At 32.0% G+C, this 21,304-nt stretch overlaps 1 long non-coding RNA gene across 1 annotated transcript; it reads right to left on the bottom strand.

Moving 5' to 3' along the window:
* Window positions 1-12,507: 12,507 nt before the first annotated feature.
* Window positions 12,508-14,634, bottom strand: LOC145959730 (uncharacterized). The gene is made up of 3 exons (XR_014435151.1): window positions 14,549-14,634; window positions 13,912-14,162; window positions 12,508-13,733 (listed from the first exon to the last, which is right to left on the bottom strand). It is a non-coding gene; the product is annotated as an uncharacterized LOC145959730 (long non-coding RNA).
* Between the last annotated feature and the right edge of the window lie 6,670 nt (window positions 14,635-21,304).

The raw sequence follows: 21,304 nt of genomic DNA, 5'->3' as shown, positions 1-21,304 counted from the left end.
TAGATTATGCGGAAGAATGCCTGGTTGCATCCGGAATTAACATACCTTTCTTTACGCCGGAGATGATCGTAGTGGCTCCACGATCTGAGTCATTATTTTATGTGAGGATAAAAAATCCAGAAATAAAAGTAGGATATATACCCAGATTAAAATTAACTCACGGAATTTATCTAGGGGACACCATTGTCGAAAATACATCCGGAAAAGCGTATTTAAACATCATAAGTACCCTAGACGAAGAAACGGAAGTACAAGTTCCGAACTTGCGCTTAAAACCGTTGAATGAAGTGCTTGACGACCATGAATCTACACTGGAAAATAGAAACGACTTAGAAAAATCAGTCCGTATGGAGGAAGAAATTAAACATAAGGAATTTAACAAAAAGATTGAAGAGCTCAATTACAAGGGTGAGATGGAAATCGAAGATAAAAATAAAAATATAAATGAATTTAGCATCAAGGAATCTCAAAACAAAACTAATAAAGAAATAATAAATCAAGAAGAAAATGAAATCAAGAATAAGAATAAAAATAAAATAAAAATAAAAAGGAAGAAAGAAGAGGAAACTGCAAGTTGCAAAAATGGAGCGGACTTTAAACATGAAAACCATCAACATAATCCTACTATTGATGGAATATTGAATGAAAATAAAGAAGAGATATTAAACAAAAGGGAAAACAAGAAAGAAACTAAAAATAAAAATAACCATGAAGAAAAAATCAGGAAAATAAATTTAAAAATCCTAGAAGAGGCAAATTACCAGACCTCTCCAGGGGAAATTAACTCTAGGATTTCGGAGGGAAATTTCCAAACCTCGACAGAAAATCCTAGCTCCGTCAATTGTGAGGAGGGAAGTTACCAAACCTCATTACACAATTCGACACCTTCTTGTTTTAAAAAGGGGAGCGATTCCTTATCCCCCTTTGATATCGAATTTCCGGAATTCGAATTATTTTCAAAAAATAATGATAATGAATTTGAAATTTCTCTAAAAAATCTCCTCAATAAAGTTCAAACGATGACTCGGAAAAATAAAAAATTAAAAATTAAAGGTCTCAAAGAATACAGACCGTCTTCGAGAATTTCCACGTCTTTGTTAAACAAATCTCAAGAGATCATAGATAAATTTATGCGAAAACGTAAATCAAAACATGACGAAAATCAACAAATTAATACTCATTAATACGCAAATTCCAAGTGTTTGGTGGTCACTGAAATAAAAATGAAGGATCGACTCGTTAAAATAATAGAATCTCTACGATTAGAACACCTAAATGGAACAGAGAGAGACAACGTAATAAAATTAATAACGAATAGTCAAGATCGATTTCACATTCCCGGAGAAAAATTGACTGCGACGAACGTATTACTACATCAAATTCCGACCACAGACGACCATCCAATAAATACCCGACAATATCGTTTCCCACAAATACACAAAGAAGAAATAAATAGACAAGTAGAAGAATTACTAGAAGGAGGCATTGTGAAACACTCACAATCACCTTACAATACGCCTATATGGATTGTGCCAAAAAAGGAAGATTCAAAGGGTAATAAAAGGTGGAGAATGGTCTTAGACTTTCGCGCTTTAAATGAAAAAACTATAGGAGATGCATATCCTCTTCCGAATATCGTCGATATATTGGATCAATTAGGAGGAGCTCGTTATTTTTCAGTATGCGACTTAGCATCCGGTTTTCACCAAATAAAAATGGATTCTGTAGATAGTCATAAAACCGCATTTACAACGCCTTTTGGACATTATGAATTCGAGCGAATGCCTTTCGGTCTTAAAAACGCTCCAGCGACCTTTCAACGCCTAATGGATTTAGTGTTGACCGGATTACAAGGTGAAGAATTATTTGTTTATATGGATGATATCGTCATTTACGCATCTTCATTGGAAGAACATGAAAGGAAATACAATGCATTAATTGAACGTCTTCGTGAGGCTAACCTGAAATTACAACCTGATAAATGTGAGTTTCTGAAATCTGAAGTAACATATCTGGGACATGTAATCGGCAGAGATGGAGTAAAACCAGATCCGAAAAAATTAGAAGCAGTACAACACTTTCCAAGACCGAAAACACCAAGAAATATTAAACAATTTTTGGGACTTGCCGGATATTATAGAAGATTTATACCGAACTTTTCTAAATTAGCGAAACCATTAACATTATTATTAAAGAATGATGTACGATTTGAGTGGACGGCCACTCAAGAGGAGTCATTTGAAACTTTAAAACAAAAATTGTGCGAAGAACCAGTATTACAATACCCGGATTTCTCTAAACCATTTATTTTAACCACTGACGCTTCTGGCATAGCTGTAGGAGGAATCCTATCACAAGGACAAGTAAATAAAAACAGGCCAATAGCCTATGCCTCACGAACTCTGACGGACAATGAATTAAAGTACGATACCTACGAAAAAGAAGCACTTGCAATAGTATATTGCGTTAAGCATTTCCGACCATACTTGTACGGAAGAAAATTCACCTTAGTTACAGATCATAAACCACTAATGTGGTTTAAAAACGCTCAAGATGCAAATATGCGGATATTAAGATGGAGATTGAAATTGGCCGAATATGATTATGAAGTAGTATACAAGGCAGGAAAAACTAATGTAAATGCAGATGCACTATCCAGGAATCCAGCAAGTATTGAAGAATTTGATTGCAAAATTATAAGAAATAAAGAACTCTTAAACCCTGACAACCCCGAAGATGCTCAAGTAATATCTGAAATGTTAGAAGAACTTGAAGAAGACGAAGAAGAAGAAGAAAGCGACTATTTTCATTTACATCTCTCCGATAGCGAGGATAATGAAGAAATAATAACGGAAGACAATCCTGACTTACTTCCATTTGCTTTAGAAGAATTAAATGAACCAGTCGAGGCCCAGCTAACAGAGAAAGCATTGATACATGACCCTCCTAAACAGAACAGAATATTAACAAGAAGTCAGACAGCTAAATTCAAGATTGATACCGAAAAAATTAATGAACGAAATGATCCACCTGATAAAAATTATAAAACAATAAATGAATTAAGCACAAAAGAAGTAAGGAAGGAAGAAGAAGATACGGAAGAAGAAGATACGGAAGAAGATGACATTAATAAGAATCTAAAATCCAGGAAAATAAAACCCTTTATAATCAGAAATAAATTCTTAAAGAGTAATATTGTCGACTCACGTGAATTACTATTTTTACGAAAAGACAACATTGCATATTTTGTTGATACTGAGGGAAATCCTCTGGATTCTGGATCTAAAAAATGATTTGAGCGAAATGAATTACCACATCTAAATTCTCTTGCCTTGGGTAAAGCTAACGCCATAAAATATAAGAACTATTACCACGTGGCACTGCCTGTCAGCGAAGGACAACGAGAAGGTCCTACAGTAACTCTCAACCAAATCGTTACAGTATTAAACGATTTACGAAATCTACTTGAAACATTGAAATTAGAAACACTCAGCATAGCAAAGACTGATTATGTTAACAATGTCCCGTGGGATAATATTAAGATACAGCTTCGATTAATACTTCTCGACACACCTACTAAAATAATAATATGTAATGGATTAATTAAATATCCTCCTAAAGATTTACGCCCTGTTATAATCGGCGAAACGCACTGTCCACCAGCAGGAGGACATCGTGGCGTTACTAAAACATACCATAGAATAAAACATAATTATTATTGGGAAAATTTAGACGTCTTAAAATCAGACGTCCAAAAATATATACAACAATGTTTACAATGTCAGTTAAAGAAATTAGTCCGAGTAAAAACTAAACAGCCCATGATAATCACTGACACTCCAGGATCTGCCTTCGATAAAGTAGCAATGGATATCGTTGGTCCTTTACCAAAGACTGAGAGAGGCAACGAATATATATTAACATTGCAAGATCAATTAACAAAATTTTGCATGGGAATACCATTGCCAAACCAGACATCTGAAACAATTGCAGAAGCATTTGTAGACCGTTTTATTTGCATACTTGGATCCCCCAAGGCTATATTAACAGATCAAGGCAGAAACTTTATTAGTGACTTAATGAAGAAAATAGCTAAATTATTTAAAATTCGTAAATTCCGTACTACCGCCTTTCATCCGCAATCAAACGGATCTTTGGAAAGGTCACATCACGCACTAGGAGAATATCTTAAACAATATGCTAATGAACAAAAGCAATGGGACCGATGGATAGGACTTGCAATGTTTAATTATAACACAAACGTCCACGAAGCTACGAAACACACTCCATACGAGTTAGTATTTGGAAAAATAGCAAGAGTTCCTTCAAGTGAACTTCCAGCACCCGAAGATAGATTAGCGAATTACGATGAATACCTGATAAACCTTGTAACACAGCTACACAACATTCAAGAGAATGCAAGAGAAAATGTAATCAGCGCCAAGCATAGATCAAAGAAATATTATGACAGAAAAATCAATCCTCAAACCTTTAAACCTGGAGATTAGGTATTTTTACTAAAGGGCCCGAAACCGGGAAAATTCGGCGATCATTACATAGGTCCTCATGAAGTTTTAGAAATTTTAAATAAAAATAATGTAAGGATAAAAATAAAAAAGAACAGCCGAATAGTACATCCAAATCGGTTGCGAATTTCTTATATTAAACCTATTAATAAATCATCAAACCATCAAGAGGATAAACAATAGTGATAATAATAATATTAATAATAGTAGTAATAATAAAACCTCATATACGTATACATGTAATATCCTTTTGTTAGGTAGTAACTAAATAATAAATATAATAATTAATCGACGTAAATGAATGATAAATAGATAGGTTAATTATGTCATATATATATACATATATATAAGAAAAATTTGCAGATGGATCCCAGGGGAATAGCTACGTTAACATTCTTACTCGTGAACTTACAATTCACCCATGGAATAATAGGCTACGATTGTGGTTCAGCGTCTGCTAATCTCACCACCTTATCATTATTAAACATCGAAGAATGTGATATTCCCCAGCAAAGCGTCAATTCAAGCCGAATTTATATTCAACTACTTCAAATTAACGAATTTGACTCTGTGAAAGTAATACAATGTAAAATTGAAATCGACCGATTAATTAAGAAATGCGGGATGTTTTCTCACACCATGGATGTCTTTAACGGCAAATATTCGTTCATACAAGAAACCACTCGTGAAGCATGCCGCCGTATGCACACTTATGGAACTTATGAATTGGCAGGAACATATATAACTGGGTTAAAATCAAATCAAACCCTGACACGTCCTATAATATTAGCTGGTCACGTCGACTCGGAAGGATCGTGCTCCGGAAGCGCTTATTCCGACCCATATGGAACATGGGCGGACGTCATTGTACTGGGCAGTATTAAAATTACTCTCCAAGATTACGTAGCCGACGTAAAAATAAATACTAATAAAGTACACCTCAGATCTGGAGTAGCGTGTGAACTCAGCGCTACAAGTTGTTTAGATATAGAAGGAGGAGATACCTTCTGGGATCCCGTACCTGCTGATACTTGCAAATTTTCTAGCTATGGCGTATTATATACAGGGTGATTCTAAATAACTTTATGTTTTTGCAAAAACATAATCTTGACCGAATTCTAAGACGATTTTTCTTTTGGCAAAATTTCGTCCGAAGCTTAGTTTTTGAATTATTAAAGGAAGTAGTTAACGTATGACGGGTCGAATACAAGAGGCAGGCAAGGGTGGCGCGATTCACCGTCAGACGCGGGTGCTTACGCGGGGCGCCTGCTGCGATCAGCTGGTCGCTATACACATACAGACACACATGCGAACACATACATTCTCTCTGTCTGTCTGTCTCTCTCTCTCTCTCTCTCTCTCTCTCTCTCTCTCTCTCTCTCTCTCATTCGCTCACTCACCTGTAATTTGTTTTTTTTTTTTACGAGAGGGGAAAATGCATTTTATGCATACCCACCGGTCGATCCAGTGAGTTATGTGGGACTCGAGTACCAAGTCGAATTACCAACTCGGTACTCCCTACCCACTAAAAACCCCTCTCTTTTCACGAATTTCCTTTGACACACTGTCCCTCTGACTTCCCGAGATCTGTTTTCACATAACGTCAAAAAATAGTTATTATTACCTTGTTCGATGACTTTTGATGTATTGCTGTAATTGCTTGAAGGAGAAATGAATTTTCCGATAGATCGTACGTTCTCAAATTTAACGTAAATATCACGTTGCAGAAGACAAGAAATCCACATTAAATTATTAACTGAAAGTTTTTCTTCTTTCATGAACTGTATTCTTTTATAAACTTTAACGTAATCACATTTATTTACTCACTCGATGAGACGAGAAATTTACTAATGACTCTATCACTAATCACTATTAATCACTGTCGAATAATAACTGTTGGCGATTAAAAATCACTCGATGAAAGAAACACGCGCGGACACGTTATTACACGACGCGACGACGCGATAATGCGACGATAATTACTCAGCGACTGCAAGTAGTTTTTTGTCATGGTAGGTTGCGGTAGGTTAAGGTACTACTGGCGCTATCGAACGCGATCATGTGTTCGATTGAAGAATGCGGTAAACATAATAAACATTTAACATATTAATATTATTATTATCATGAATGTGTGTGATATCCATACATCGTATGATATCTACTTAAAAATTAATCAGATTAAGGGGGGAAGACCCTCCAGACAACAGGTTTTTCAATAATTTTTTACAAAAAACTGAGAGTATTTATTACATTGAATGAAATTACATATTGACATTGATGTTCAAATGTATACACACAAATTTTTTTATAAGAAAAAAAAACAAAATGGCGGCGCTACAGCTGCTCAAACTTGGCTCCTTCAATTTGCGCTGTGGAATGCCCAGCCCCTTGTAGTCAACTGAAATCAACCAATCAAAAGTTTTTCATTAAAATAAGTTATTTCGCTTTGTATGTACCTATTTTTAACGAAAAAAAAAATGAAAATTTGAACACAAAAAGAAAAAAATTAAATTGTTAAAAACAATATTTTTAGTAATAATTATTACTAAAAACATTGTTTTTAACAATTTGTTTATAAAAAAAAGTGTAATTTTTTTCTTTTTGTGTTCAAATTTTCATTTTTTTTTTCGTTAAAAATAGGTACATACAAAGCGAAATAACTTATTTTAATGAAAAACTTTTGATTGGTTGATTTCAGTTGACTACAAGGGGCTGGGCATTCCACAGCGCAAATTGAAGGAGCCAAGTTTGAGCAGCTGTAGCGCCGCCATTTTGTTTTTTTTTCTTATAAAAAAATTTGTGTGTATACATTTGAACATCAATGTCAATATATAATTTCATTCAATGTAATAAATACTCTCAGTTTTTTGTAAAATATTATTGAAAAACCTGTTGTCTGGAGGCTCTTCCCCCCTTAAATAAGTGTTTTTAAAATATTTATTACTTTTACTATTATCTTAAATAAATATTTAATATTAATATTTTATATGATAATAGTAAAAGTAATAAATATTTTAAAAACACTTATTTAATCTAATTAATTTTTAAATAGATATCATACGATGTATGGATATCACGCACATTCATGATAATAATAATATTAATATGTTAAATGTTTATTATGTTTACCGCATTCTTCAATCGAACACATGATCGCGTTCGATAGCGCCAGTAGTACCTTAACCTACCGCAACCTACCATGACAAAAAACTGCTTGCAGTCGCCGAGTAATTATCGTCGCATTGTCGCGTCGTGTAGTTACGTGTCCGCGCGTGTTTCCTTCATCGAGTGATTTTTAATCGCCAACAGTTATTATTCGACAGTGATTAATACTGATTAGTGATAGAGTCATTAGTAAATTTCTCGTCTCATCGAGTGAGTAAATAAATGTGATTACGTTAAAGTTTATAAAAGAATACAGTTCATGAAAGAAGAAAAACTTTCAGTTAATAATTTAGTGTGGATTTCTTGTCTTCTGCAACGTGATATTTACGTTAAATTTGAGAACGTACGATCTATCGGAAAATTCATTTCTCCTTCAAACAATTACAGCAATACATCAAAAGTCATCGAACAAGGTAATAATAACTATTTTTTGACGTTATGTGAAAACAGATCTCGGGAAGTCAGAGGGACAGTGTGTCAAAGGAAATTCGTGAAAAGAGGGGTTTTTAGTGGGTAGGGAGTACCGAGTTGGTAATTCGACTTGGTACTCGAGTCCCACATAACTCACTGGATCGACCGGTGGGTATGCATAAAATGCATTTTCCCCTCTCTCGTAAAAAAAAAAAAAAATTACAGGTGAGTGAGCGAATGAGAGAGAGAGAGAGAGAGAGAGAGAGAGAGAGAGAGAGACAGACAGACAGACAGACAGACAGACACAGACAGACAGACAGACAGACACAGACAGACAGACAGACAGACACAGACAGACAGACAGACAGACACAGACAGACACAGACAGACAGACACAGACAGACACAGACAGACAGACAGACAGACACAGACAGACACAGACAGACAGACACAGACAGACACAGACAGACAGACACAGACAGACACAGACAGACACAGACAGACAGACACAGACAGACAGACACAGACAGACAGACACAGACAGACAGACACAGACAGACAGACACATACAGACACAGACAGACAGACACAGACAGACACAGACAGACACAGACAGACACAGACAGACACAGACAGACAGACACAGACAGACAGACACAGACAGACACAGACAGACAGACACAGACAGACAGACACAGACAGACAGACACAGACAGACAGACAGACAGACAGACACAGACACAGACAGACAGACAGACAGACACAGACAGACAGACAGACAGACACAGACAGACAGACAGACAGACAAACAGACAGACACAGACAGACAGACAGACAGACAGACAGACACAGACAGACAGACAGACAGACAGACAGACACAGACAGACAGACAGACAGACAGACAGACAGACACAGACAGACAGACAGACAGACAGACAGACAGACACAGACAGACAGACACAGACAGACAGATAGACAGACACAGACAGACAGACACAGACAGACAGACACAGACAGACAGACAGACACAGACAGACAGACAGACAGACAGACAGACAGACACAGACAGACAGACAGACAGACACAGACAGACAGACACAGACAGACAGACAGACAGACAGACAGACAGACAGACAGACAGACAGGCAGACACAGACAGACAGACAGACAGACAGACAGACAGACAGACAGAGAATGTATGTGTTCGCATGTGTGTCTGTATGTGTATAGCGACCAGCTGATCGCAGCAGGTGCCCCGCGTAAGCACCCGTGTCTGACGGTGAATCGCGCCACCCTTACCTGCCTCTTGTATTCGACCCTGTCATACGTTAACTACTTCCTTTAATAATTCAAAAACTATGCTTCGGACGAAATTTTGCCAAAAGAAAAATCGTCTTAGAATTCGGTCAAGATTATGTTTTTGCAAAAACATAAAGTTATTTAGAATCACCCTGTATATATATATAGTATATATATATATATATATATGTATATATATATATATATATATATATATATATATATATATATATAGTATATGCCACCGAACTTATTTTCTCATTAGTATTAGGTTTTATTAGTTTATTATTAGCTCTTATTATTTGTTTTTGACATAAGTAACAATTAATTTTCTTGCGTCTTTTTGAAACATAAAACATTACGCTTAAAAATAATAATTTTTCAAATACTAATATCGCATTTTAAAAGATTGCTTTAGCCAAAAATGGATTATCGAATTTGTTTAAAAAAAGATTTTCGGAGATACTCGAGCATATATTAAACATTTAAAATCATATCATCCATTTGAGATGACATATAAATGTATTAATCCTAAATGTTATCAGATATTTTCTTCTTTTTTTCATTACAAAAACACTTAGATGCTAGATGTTCATTTCAAATATGTACATCAATTACAAGACTCTGATAATAAAGATGATAATTCATCATTACAGACGTCTGTAATGTTTAAAATGGAAAACATAACAGAAAATAATCAATTATTAATACAAATAATTTTATAATTGAAAAAAATATTTCATCTAACGATATTGAAAATTGTGTGCTAAAATTCGCTCAATTATATCTGAAACCTATTGCCCGATTAATAGTTCAAAAAATTATAGAAGAGTTTCGAGATACAATTCCGAATATTTCTGAATATTTTCTTCAACAATTAATATCACAATTACCTTTTAATTTATACAATTTTGATAACTGTGAGATATCTATATTGGAAAATATTGATAGTGAATATAAAAAATTTCAGTATCTCCGAAAATCAAAGTATTTTATCTCTCCACAATCATTCTTTATTGGAGAATACTACAGTAATAAAAGAAAAGAGCAAAACACAATTCTCACTGTTCAAAAATGTGAAGGTCAAATCATACCTATGCGTGAAACATTAAAGACTCTTTTAGAATTACCTGGTTTCTATGAAAAAATATTATCCGTTCTTAAAACAAATATCGCTGCAACATACATTGATAAGACATACAAGTGTTTGCGACGGTACTATTTGGAAATCTATTAGAGAGCATTATCCAAATAAAACAGTTATACCGTTGTTTTTATACTATGATGATTTTGAAACGAATAATTCTTTAGGATCTGCAGCAGGGATTTATAAAGTAGGAGGACTTTATTGCTCAATCGCAATTTTGCCTTCGCAATATGCTTCATTATTAGAAAATATTTTTTTAGTACAACTGATAAATTCATCAGATCGTATGTATTTCGGGAACGCAAAATGTTTTCGATATGTAATAGAGGAATTGAAATATTTAAGTAATGAAGGAATTGTTATTCGTGATACAAATGGTTGTGAACATATTCTTTATTTTGTCATGATAGCACTTTTAGGTGATAATTTGGGACTTAATGGTCTTTTAGGTTTCAATGGGAGTTTTTCCAGTGATTATTTTTGTAGAATTTGTCGTGCTGTAAAATCAAATACGCGTTCTGCAACTTTCGAAGACGAAAGTTTATTACGTACCTCACAAAATTATTGCGAAGATGTTTCAAAATTGGCATATGGCGTAAACGAGGAGTGTATATTCAATGAAATCCCTCATTTTGATTGCTCGATAAATATAACTTGCGATATAATGCATGATCTTTTCGAAGGTGTTTGCAGATATGATCTTGCGAAAATAATACAGTATTTCCTAATGGAGAATTTTTTCACTATGGAACATTTAAATGAAAGAATTAAATACTTTAATCATCAATCAAATTTCGATAAGGGAAACAAAATGCCATTGATAAAAATTGATCACTTAAAAAAAGGATATATAATAATGACAGCATCAGAAATGTCTGCGATGATTTGTTACTTAACTTTTATTATAGGAGATCTATGTAATTTCTTATGATAATGAAGTTTGGGATTTCTATCTCATACTTTGTGAAATTATTAATATCGTAACAGATACAATTATATCAAACGTTCAAATAAATTTCCTTAAAGGGTTAATAATTTCTCATTATGAAATGTATATACGACTATTCAATGATCATCTAAAACCCAAATTTCATTTTATGGTACATTATCCAGAAATTATTCGAAGAATGGGACCTCTTAAAAGTTTATCTTCTATTCGATATGAGGGATTTCATAAAATTTCGAAGAATTATGCGTCTATCGTAACATCAAGGAAAAATATAACATTAACATTAGCGATCAAATTGCAATTGCATTCTTGTTATAGATTTCTTTGTAAAAGAGGGCTTAACGATATAATTGAAATAGGTCCAGAAATAAGATTAGTATCAAGTGATTCGGATGCGCATTTAATAACACTCATTCGTAGGAAGACATTGGCAACTTGTTTCGACTCAATTTTTACGAATGTATCCCAAGTAGATGATAACATTTTAATGGAAGTTGCATGGATTCATAGATTATAACAGCGTTGTCTTTAGACCTAAATATGTGATCATTTCTAATGCTGATGAAAATTGTAATTTGTCATTCGGGATAATGCAATGTATTATTTTAAAGAGCAGAGAATTTTTTTATGTTGTATATAAAAAGTGTATTACTTTAGGTTTAGATACTCATTTTGAAGTTTATGAAATCGAATTGCCACGTGAGAATAGTACATATGAAATTTACACAATCGATGTTTCGAAAGAATGTAATGTGAGGACATGCAATTTTCATATTTCAAGCGAAAGTCGATATTTTATTTCAATGTTCGATGTTTAAGAAATAATATCTTAGCGTTAATATTAATGTTCTGATAGAACACGCATGCACTTGTTCTAAAATATAAATTATAAAAAATATATATATAAATATATTATATATGTATTTTAATAATATATGTATTAATAATATATGTATTTTAATATTAAAAAAATGTTTCTTATATAAATATTATAATAAATCTTTTTCAATATTTCAATATTGAATTGTCTTTAAATTTATTTCACATATTTTACCACTTTTTATCATAATATTAAAAATATTATTTATTTAAATATTTATTAATAATTACCAAATCATTTATTTATTTCAATTAAATATTTAGTGATAGTAAATAAATTGCTCATCTGTTTTAACTAAATATGTAGCTCTAATAATTAAATGTTTATTAACTATTATAAAATTGCTTATTCTTTTAAATTAAACATTTAGTAATAGTTATCACAGTTTTAATTTCCCCTTAAGATGATTTAGTTATAATTACCAAATATCTGATAATACTTATCAAATATATTATTTTTTATTATCAAACATTTAATTACAATTACCAGATTTTTTAATTTCTCGTTATCTTGATTTAGTTATAATTACCAAATATCTGATAATACTTATCAAATAATACTTGTCAAATTACTTTTTGTTATCAAACATTTAATTATAATTACCACGTTTTTTAATTTCTGGTTATCATGATTTGGTTATACAATAATGATATAATGAATAATAATAGATAAGCGTGACACATATAGAATGCACGTGAAATGAATTCATTTCTCCTTAGCTAATTGTCAAGGTAGTTTACGCTAGACACTAATTTTGAACCTTTAACATTAAATATGTTTGTATTCTTTGTCCTCGAATTATCATAATTATCAGAGAAAATTTATCAATCTATTAAGTTAAATTTACATTTTATGAAATTATCTATCTATCAGTTTATTTGAATTTATAAATTGTACTTACTTTTTAAAAATCTAATTTTTAAAAAATCCTTTATATTCTCACAATCATGTATAATTAAAGCATTAGTCATGCAACATTTTCATAAAGAAGTTCATTTAAAAAAAAAAATTGATTTTCAAAAATCGATTAATGTAAATTAAACATAATCTCGAAAATCGATTTGCAGTGTCTGTCAAATAATACATCAATGCAATTGCGCCAATAAATATGCAGAAATAATGACTTCTTGATGGATTAAAGACGACGCGATTTTCGCGCCAGATAATCGATACAGAGAAAGTGATTGTCGTTATCGTTCTTACTGTTAATCTCTTTGCGTTCTTCTTTAGAACGATACGTCGATCCTGTGGCTCTCGAGGGGGCTTTCGATGCAGTAGAAAATAGAGGCGCCGAGCAGCAGGTACGCAAGGAACATCAGCAGCACCAGTCATTGCTTCTTGAACATTCTCGAATGCTGCCGGCGAGATATTGAAATCTGGCGTGAATCAGACAATCACAAGAGGATGATGGCTCGTTAGATCATCCCCTTGTGATTGTCTGATTCACGCCAGATCGATTTATCGGATTCATCAGAGATAATCATAATGTCTTCGGCGAAGCGATGGAGTTACGAATGCGTATTCTTTACTTACATGATTTCCGGTGGTGAAGCTAAACCAACATCACAAGTGTCACAAGCGCACTAAGGTTCTCCCGCGAGGAGCGGCTCTCTTTTACAGTTTTTTCATACCGATCGTCGTGTCGTATCGATTATCACGAACTCTCACGATGGCAATGTTATCATACCTCTGTCCGATATCTTCGATCCGTCGAGAAGTCTTTCTACCGATCTAGACACTACGTCATCATCGTAGCTGCACCTCGCTGTTAAGTACCCGGAAAACTGTGATTAAAAAATTGCATGAATTTGATTGGTTGATACTTGAGAAGGAAAAACATGCAAAAATTTAAATTTACGTACGCGAGAAAAGAATATTACAATCACAGTATTAATTTAATTTTTTAAATCAGTGCTCGGAATTAGTTGACCTTTTCAGGCTGATATTTAAGACGACGCCTACGATCCCCCCACTACCACCCCAGGCTCGGCCATCGAGCCTCTGTTTTAAATCAATAGTGTGTTGGGGTAAATGTTGTACGAAATAATTAATTCATGGAAAATCTCAAAAATAAATATCATATTAAATAAATTAGACACTTTTTCATCCTCTAAAATGTAATGATATATAAAATGAGTCTACAAAAATTCGCTATGCATCCCATATTTACCCGAAACGAGACTCTATCCGGTGCACCTTCGACGGCGAACTACGAAAACCCTTCCTTCGACAATGTCTGGTTGCGCAATGCGCTCGGTCTCTACAAGCGAACACCCAAAGCTGCCAGATCTCCGCCGCAAGCATGGTGGAAGAAAACCAGGTGTGCTCATACGCATATATTTTTAATAGCCAATGAGAAAGTGATGCCAGATACCGCTATTTTGCCGCGGCAATTTGAATTCGACGTGATATTATTATTATTTTATTTATTTATTTTGATACTTTTACTTAATTATTATTACTTATTTATATACTTATTTATTAATTATTACTCTATTATTTATTATTTATTACTTATTATTTATTATTTAAATTAATAATTTTTATAAATATTTTATTAATATTTTATATTTTAATAAAATATTAATAAAATATTTATAAAAATTATTATTTATACAAATTATGTCATTGTAGGCAATGAGAAGAGTAAAATTAATTAATTTTAAAAATATTATTTATTAATATTAATACAATTTATTTATTAATACAATTTCAAAATGAAGAAGAGCATATAATGCACATTTATTTTCTTGTATTGGTAATTTTTCTCATTTTTTTTAGCTTTTTTTCTTTTAAATGCATCATTTTTTAATTTTTTATTTAATTCTCGAACACGGATATATGTTCTTGTACGTATTAAACATAATAATACTTTCTTTAGTATTACTAAACAATTTTGATCTTCTGTTTCGATGATTTTTGATGCTAATGTGTTGAAAATCCATGGTTCCTTACAAATAGAGAAACCATGGTAATCCTGAAATAACTTTTCCATAATTTTCGCCGTTTCAAATAATTCCGTACAAGGGCTGATTATTTTTCCTTTAGAAATATAATTAATCCAGTCGTTATCTGGATTAACCAATAATTCGGTTGGAGTTCCTAAAAACGGAAATTCACTCCGAAATCTATAAGCTGCATAACCTGCGATATATTTAAGGCCTTCTTCTTTTATTACATCAATTGTATTCAATTCTTCGATTTGATCCAGAAGCTTTAATTCATCTTCAGTTGGGGAATATTGTATATCTATACTTGTATCCATATATCAAAAACCGTATAAAACAATATAATAAATGGTACATTATTTTCTATACCTGTAGAAATAAATATTTTTATTACAATTTCCTACAACCTAGAAGATATAGTTATTTTAAGAAAAAACGATCAAATTTTATTCACAACGGAATCGATTAATTATACGACTATTTCTTTTTCCGTATACATACATATCCAAGAAGAACACGAAGTTAAAGTAATGTCACTTTGCCGTCATATTGATTAAATTTACATCGTTTTGGTCATGATTTAATCAAGATGACGTCAAATTGATATTAGTTTGCTTTTTGTGTTCTTCTTGAATTAGCTCATCATTTTCATCTTCAAATTCCACAAATTCGTATAAATCTTTATCTTTATAGAAATCTTTATCTGAATGTGTATTATATTGCATGTTCTCTAGGATTAATTCGGCCTCATCATAATCATTTTTCTCTTTATTCTTTTCTCTTTCTTCTTCTTTCTCGTCTTCAACGAAGTCGATATCGCTAGTTAAGCATTTTTCTTCTAACGAATCTTGCATAGAGGTATTACTGCCGATAGTGAAAACATCTGATGAATGTTTTCCTAACACGTACCAGCGTAGTCTGTATCGAAACTGCAATGGTGTTGGGTTATCGTAATTTGCTCCCATAGCTCGGATGTACGCAAATAAATTTTCGATCACATCTTGATTAAGGCGGTTGGTCATGATATACTTTATGTTTGCATTTTTACTTGTGATGTCTTCGTATAGATGCATTAACGAAGCATTAGATAATAAAATTCCTTTCTGAAAGGGAAGTAGACTCTTTCGTTTACCTACTCTCATATTTTTCATCATATTTGTCACTTTGGCTGCGTTCCGTTTCATGCATTATGCGCAAAAAATCTATAATATACGTAACGGTAACTATAGATTTTCTGCGCATAATGCGCATCATGCGTGAAACGGAACGCACCTTTTATTTAAAATATCATTTTGTTTCTTCAGATCTATACCATAGGCATGAAGTCCTTCGTGGTTACCGAACTTGCTCATACTATTAAAAACATTAAACCATTTATTAAATAGACTGAGAAAACATGCAGTTTCGCGCCACATCAAGCAATCGTTCATAAAGCCACGAAGATTGAACCATTCAATTGCAGCTGCATTAGTGTTTGAAAATATCTGTGTAGCTAATTTAACATTTTGCCTTTGAGATCCTGTGACGTCTAGATGCAGTCGTGATAATTTATGAGCTATTTTTAAATCCTTGCTATTAATTTGTAACAATCTTTCTAAGCAAGATTTATTAATAAATTGGCCACTTATATGCAAACCGGAATCTAATAGATGATTTCTTAATAATTTTATTAGATGTGGTACATTGGCAAAAACGTGTATTTTTTTTGTTACATCACATGGATGTTGGAAATAAGTTTTTTCTCTATCTACGACAGACTCAATTTCAAGTTCTTTTAGAACAGCTTGATTCGTAGTTCCCAAATCGCATGTTAGAGCAGTGCTGTCACTTACTTGCAACTTTCGGCCGGATTTCTTAGCTCACGCCTACCGCTTTCTTCTTACCGCGCACGCCTTAGCAACCGCGCTGCCGAACGCTCGTAACTAAGGAGCGCGGCGGTAATCTCAGGCACGTGCGCGTCACAAATGTAATGTGGCAATCTAATAACAAAAATTTATATAAAAAATAATATATAAAAAATTATATAAATAAATTATATAAGTAATAATAATAAAATTATATAAAAAATAATATATAAAAAATTATAATAATAAATAATAATAATAAAATTATATAAATAATAATATGTAAAAAATTACATAAATATCATAATAAGCCTTATTATGTTATTTATATAATTTTTTATATATTATATTTTATATAATTTTATTATTATTATTTATATAATTTATTTATGTAATTTTTTATATATTATTTTTTATATAATTTTATTATTATTACTTATACAATTTATTTATATAATTTTTTATATATTATTTTTTATATAATTTTTTGTTATTAGATTGCCACATTACATTTGTGATGCTCACGTGCTTGAGGTTACCGCCGCGCTCCTTAGTTACGAGCGTTCGGCGGCGCGGTTGCTAAGGCGCGCGCGGTAAGAGGAGAGCGGTAGGCGTGAACTAAGAAATCCGGCCGAAAGTTGCAAGTAAGTGACAGCACTGTGTTAGAGCAACGACCGTATAACCATTATGATGTAGTTCTGTGATTACATTCAGAATAATACTCTTCGTCATATCCTGATCAAATTGGTAATATACCGGTTGTTTCCACTTCTTAAACAAACCTCTACCAACAATGACCTGGCATTTCTTATTTGGTCCAATCGCTCTTTCTTCTCTTCAATTGCAATTTGTTCCATGATGTGTATTTCGTCAAAGCATAAAACATTCATTTTTTCTGTTTCTGTCATAAATTGACCTTTATATTTCATTATATCCACAACATTTTTTAAAATACCCTCAGTTAAGTCAAATGCTGCTGCCCGTCTCCGAAGTGTCGACATTCCAGGAAGAGGGATGTTCCGTGCCTTTCGTAAATATACGTAGGCTTTCGGACTTACACTGCGCAAGGACATTGCAGCTGCTATATCTTCCGAAGACCAATGCGTTTTTTTCTGCGAAAGATTAAGGAGCATTTTAATTTGCCCCGGGGTAAATACTAAGCTCAATATTTTCTGTACATTTTGTTTTACAGTATTTTTTTCTTTTTGTTTTTGTTTAGCAAGTTCGCGCTGTAAAGCTCTGATCAATAATTCCGATTTTTCACATTTCCTTCTTAACTCTTTTATTTCATGATGGAACTCTTCTGAATTTCTTAACTCTTTTATTTCTGATTTCTCAAACATTGTATCAACATTATCTGTAATTATGTATTAATAAACGTATCTAAACCAAATTTTAAAATATTAAAGATAAATATTATAAAATTACTATAAAATATATTAATCATATAAGAAATATATAAAATAAGTTAATCATATATATATATATATATATATATATATATATATATATGATTAACTTATTTTATATATTAATATATTGTGAACAGTTGTTAATATATTGTGTAATTTTAATTGAAAATTTACATTTAAAGCCAGAAAATTATATAAAATAATAATGCACACTTTGGATTGCTGAAGAAGATGCTACTTGTACATCTTCGCTAATTGATGAGACTAAATTCTGCGTGGGGACTGCATCAGGTTTCAATATACGTTTTTTCGGTGTTGTGTAATCTAAAAGTGATTCCATCCACGAATCCTCTTTGTATGCTGTTGAATCGAAGTGAGCAGAACAGATGCTTCCTATGTACAGAATGTATTATTTTATATATTTTTGTATATTATTTTTATATATTATTTTTTTATATATTCTTCTTTTTTTTATATATTATTCTTTTTATGTACAGAATATATTATTTTATTTTATATTATTTTATATTAATATTATATTATATTATATATTTATGATATTATATTATATTATATTATTTTTTATTGTATTGTATTATATTATATTATTTTATTTTATTTCTTTATATTATTTTATATAATATAATATAATATTATATTATATTAATATTAATATATTATTATTATATATTAATATTTTATATTATATTTTATATTATATTTTTATTTTATATTTTATATTTTATTATTATTTTATTTTATATTATATATATTTTATATTATATTTCATATATACCATTTTTCACATTGACATTTTCTTTTCCACAAGCTGCTACCCATTCTAATAATAAAGTTTTATTTTTTGGAAATCGAAAAAACTTAATATTTTTTAACTTTCGGAAATCGTTTTTACATGTTTTTATTGAACATGTACTCATTGTGATATGTGCAAAAGATACGTTTTAAAATACAAAGCCTCAAAGTCAAGAAGACATTTGAAATAAGTGAAGTCATTTGATATACTTTAAAAATGGCCGCATCTGGCATCTGCGCAGAACCGTACGAAATTCATCTCGAGTATGAGCACACCTGGTTTTCTTCCACCATGGCCGCAAGCAACATGCAACACGGCGTGGAGGGGGTAATGAGGATGTGAGCGTAAGCGTACGTGTGAGCTCGGCGCTTCGGCTAGCTTCGGATAGTAGAAGAGGACAGAATACAGTCTTCTGTCTCCTTCCTACCAAGCTGGCAACGAAAGACGGGCGACGCGCGACGCTGCTCGCTTCTCGATATCTCAATGCGTGCGACAGCGTTAAATGTTTTTCCCTTATAGCTTTTTATATTACACACATATTTTTTAACTGATAAATATTAGGCCCTGCGCACAATAGGAAAAATATTTAATATTTAATATTTTTCCTATTGTGCGTAGGGCCTTAATCTATTTAATATATTTTTTAACTGATAAATATATTATACATTTATCAGTTGTAAGTATATTTATACATGTAATTTTTTATATATTATATTTTATATAATTTTATTATTATTATTTATATAATTTATTTATGTAATTTTTTATATATTATTTTTTATATAATTTTATTATTATTACTTATACAATTTATTTATATAATTTTTTATATATTATTTTTTATATAATTTTTTGTTATTAGATTGCCACATTACATTTGTGACGCGCACGTGCTTGAGGTTACCGCCGCGCTCCTTAGTTACGAGCGTTCGGCGGCGCGGTTGCTAAGGCGTGCGCGGTAAGAGGAGAGCGGTAGGCGTGAACTAAGAAATCCGGCCGAAAGTTGCAAGTAAGTGACAGCACTGGTCTAAGTAATAATTCGAGGAGAGGATAAGCGCAATCTCCATACAATACAAAATTTGCATCTGGATATAATGCACATCTTTCTAATTGAGTATATAAAGGCGAATCTCTAAATATGCCTGTAAAGAAAATTTAATATCATTGACCATGCTAAAATTTAATTTTATTGACCATGCTAAATTACATTTTATAAACATACCTGCATCATGTCGTCTACCAGAATATGGTCCATGAAGACTAACTATTATACCATCTGGACATAGTACAGATTGATATTTGAGACAATGTTGTCGTTTGTGACCAGAATAATATTCTTGTTGATTTATAGATGGTCTACATATTGCTCGTGCTGTTCCGTCAATGAAACCCCAGCAATTTCGCACAGGTGCTCCTTTTGCTGAAACAGCCTTTGAAAAAATAATTAATAAATTTTATTTATTGTAGCAAAAATATTGAAGATATATTTCTAATTATATTCTAATTCTAAGTCTTTCACCTGTGAATAATATTGAAGTTTATTTCTGTTAAGCCATGGTAGATTATTTAGATCTGTCAATAAATGTCCTTTTTGTTGTTGGATTATTCTCATTACAGTATTGGAAATTACTGAGAGATAAGGAGCAGATAGACCGAATTCATTTTCTAAATCTGACAGTCTATTAGGGTATACTAAACGTCTTAAGTATATACATAAATCTTCTATGCCTACAAAAATTCAGAAGAATCTTTGTTATATTTCTTTTTTATTACTTATTGTTATATTTATTTTTTATTAATTATTGTTATATTTATTTTTTATTACTTACCTGAAACGACATATCGGTTTTCCGTTTCTATTCGATGAGGTATGCCAAGAGCAGCTGCAAGTCGTCCTATGTGTTCTCT

Source organism: Camponotus vicinus, unplaced genomic scaffold (assembly GCF_025532165.1).
Source record: "Camponotus vicinus isolate PSW18456_S1 unplaced genomic scaffold, iyCamVici1.0 SCAF_1, whole genome shotgun sequence".
Lineage (NCBI taxonomy): Eukaryota > Metazoa > Arthropoda > Insecta > Hymenoptera > Formicidae > Camponotus > Camponotus vicinus.
This window is presented reverse-complemented; position numbering and strand designations above follow the sequence as displayed.